Source organism: Elephantulus edwardii, unplaced genomic scaffold (assembly GCF_000299155.1).
Source record: "Elephantulus edwardii isolate Elephantulus edwardi_28Jun2011 unplaced genomic scaffold, EleEdw1.0 scaffold00017, whole genome shotgun sequence".
Lineage (NCBI taxonomy): Eukaryota > Metazoa > Chordata > Mammalia > Macroscelidea > Macroscelididae > Elephantulus > Elephantulus edwardii.
Genome location: NW_006399767.1, coordinates 25416082 through 25418879, shown reverse-complemented (window position 1 = coordinate 25418879; position 2798 = coordinate 25416082). Strand labels below are relative to the sequence as shown.

The 2798-nt window shown below is 39.6% G+C and overlaps 1 protein-coding gene across 1 annotated transcript in view; it reads right to left on the bottom strand.

Moving 5' to 3' along the window:
* The window catches only part of LOC102854204 (DLA class II histocompatibility antigen, DR-1 beta chain-like), a 58229-nt gene that overhangs the window by 29970 nt on the left and 25461 nt on the right, over positions 1–2798 (bottom strand). The gene's annotated exons all lie outside the window — the stretch shown is intronic.

Below are 2798 nucleotides of genomic sequence, written 5' to 3'. Positions count from 1 at the left end.
CAGAGACTTTGGATTTCCATTCATTCATTGTTGTCCTTTTCTCCCCTCCCAGCCCTCCCCGCTAGCACACTACCCTCTTGGAAAACTAAAAGAAACATTCTTTCATTGTTTTACAATCCCTTCCCCCAGGTCCACTCCACTTCGCTCTGGGCTCCCTTCATGACAAAAATACCTAATCACATATCCATTTTAAACAGTTTTCTCTTTCATCTGATTCAATGCAGTATATATTATTTAACTCATCTTTCTCAGTCTCCCCCAACCCCAATGTCAGTCCTGTTTTACAACAGTGGCACCATGCAGTATTTGTCCTTTTGTGACTGAAATATTTCACTCAGCATAATGTCCTCCAAGGTTACCCATTTTGAATAATATTGCATGAGTTCCTTCTTTTTTCAATGCAACATAGTATTCCATTGTGTGAATATACCACAGCTTCTCTATCCATTCGTTTGTTGATTTTTCTTCTTTATTCTCTTGTTACTAATATCTAATTTTGTGGTGTTGTGATCTGAGAAGATATTTTGTATAATTTCTATGTTCTTGAATTTGTTGATGCTTGCCTTGTGACCTAGAATGTGCTCTATTCTGGAAAACACTCCATGCACATTGGAAAAGATGGTATATTGTGCTTTTTTTGGGTGCATTAGCCTATAAATATCTATGAGATCAAGTTGGTTAATTAGTATCTCACACTAATTTTTAAAAATACTGTATAACAATAGAGCCTATGAGACAAAATTTTGTTACAAAGATAAAGAGCAGATTATGACTTAATTTACTGTTCATGTGTAAAAATGTAACACCAGAAGTATTTTAAGAAAAAAAGTATAATTAAAAACCCAATTCCTACCAGATGCTCTACTGGAGAAGGAGGAACAATCTCCTCCTGTACCAGTCAGATCTGATTTGACGGTACACACAAAAAAATAATAAAATAAAATTAAAACAACAACAACATAAAAACCTAATTCCATAGTTGTTCTAATTACGTAAGTATATGTGTTGTTGTTGTTGTTTTATGGACTGTCGAATCGCTTGAGAATCATAGCAACCCTATGTACAACAGCCCTAAACTCGGCTCTGTCCTGTGCTAATCGGACTGTCTCTAATATACCGATCCCAATTACCCCAGTCACTGGATCAATCCACCTCATAGAGGGCCTTCCCCTCCTGCGCTGTCTCTCCACCCTCCCAAGCATGATGTCCCCCTCAAAGGTCCAGTCCTTCCTTACAAAATGTCCAAAGTGTGTTCAATGGAGCTTCAGGATCCTTGACTCCAAGGAGCCACCCAGTTTAACCCTTTCCAAGATGAATCTGTTTGTATTCCTAGCAGTCTGTGGTACTCTCAATACTCTTCTCCAGCACTACAGCTCAAAGGCATCAATTCTCCTTCTATCCTTCCTGGTCATTGTCCAACTCTCTGACGCATAACAACTGATTGCAAAGACTATGGCCTGTGTCAGACACACCTTAGTCTCCAGAGAGACACTATTGCTCTTCAGAACTTTGGAAAAGTTCTTAACAGCTGGCTTTCCTATAGCAATACATCTTTTAATTTCCTGGCTGCTGGTGCCAAGAATGTTGACTGTGGAGCCAAGCAAACGAAATCTGTGAACAATCTCAATCTCTTCAACATCCATCCTGATGCTGCCAATTGTCCCAGTGGTGGGAATCTTTGTCTTCTTGACACTGAGCCTCAATCCATATTGAAGGCTGCATCCTTGACCCTCTTCAGCAAGCACTTCATGTGCTCCTCAGTCTCAGTAAGCAGGGTTGTGTCATCTGCATAACGCAGATTGTTGATAGATCTTCCACCAATCCTGATTCTACATTTCTCCTCATAGAGCCCAGCTTCCAGGATAATCTGTTCTGCATACAGGTTGAAAAGGTATGGAGACAGGACGTATCCCTGGCATACACCCTTCCCAATTTTGAACCATGCAGTGTTTCCTTGCTCTGTTCTGACAATTGCCTCTTGGTCCCAGTATAGATTTCTCATTAGCACGATCAAGTGTTCTGGGATTCACATTCTTCTCAGAGTCAGCCACAGTTTGTTATGATTCACACAGTCAAACACCTTTGCATAATCAATGAGACACAGATAGACATTCCTCTGTTATTCCCTGCTTTCAGCTAAGATCCATATAATATCCCTAGTACCACGACCCCTTCTAAACCCAGCCTGGATTTTTGGCAGTTCTCTGCTGACATGCTATTCCAGTCGTTTTTGGATAATATTCAGCAGAATTTGCTTGTATGTGAAATCAATGATATTGTTCTTTAGTTTCCACACTCTGTTGGGTCACCCTTCTTTGGAATGGGAACAAATATAAATACTTTTAAAAAAATTAAATGTAGACTGAAAAGAAGCTTCGGAAAGGTATCAGATGTCAGGATTTCTGTCACCTCCTGGATGACACAGGGCAGCACCCGCCATACTCGGCAGATACAGAAACTGCCGTCTGTGACAGTAACACCTGCTTTTTTTTTTTTTTTTTGGTGTTGCCAGCTAGAACTTTATTATAATTTCGTAGCAAATAGTGACTTTGTCTCATTTTACGTACACCTTCATATATTTATTTTTGTTTATCTCTCCTCTCACCTCAGAGTGTGGGAGAGTCTGTCTCTGCTGTCTCAGGCTGTCTCTTCACAGCGCTGTGATACTAGTGTTGTACCTCTTCACTAAGGGAGCTCAGTGTTGGGTTTGTATTTATTTACTTTCTTTTTTTAATTTTTTTTTTTTTTTATTTCAATGAACATCTACAGAGATTTTGGAATTCCATTCATTCACTGTT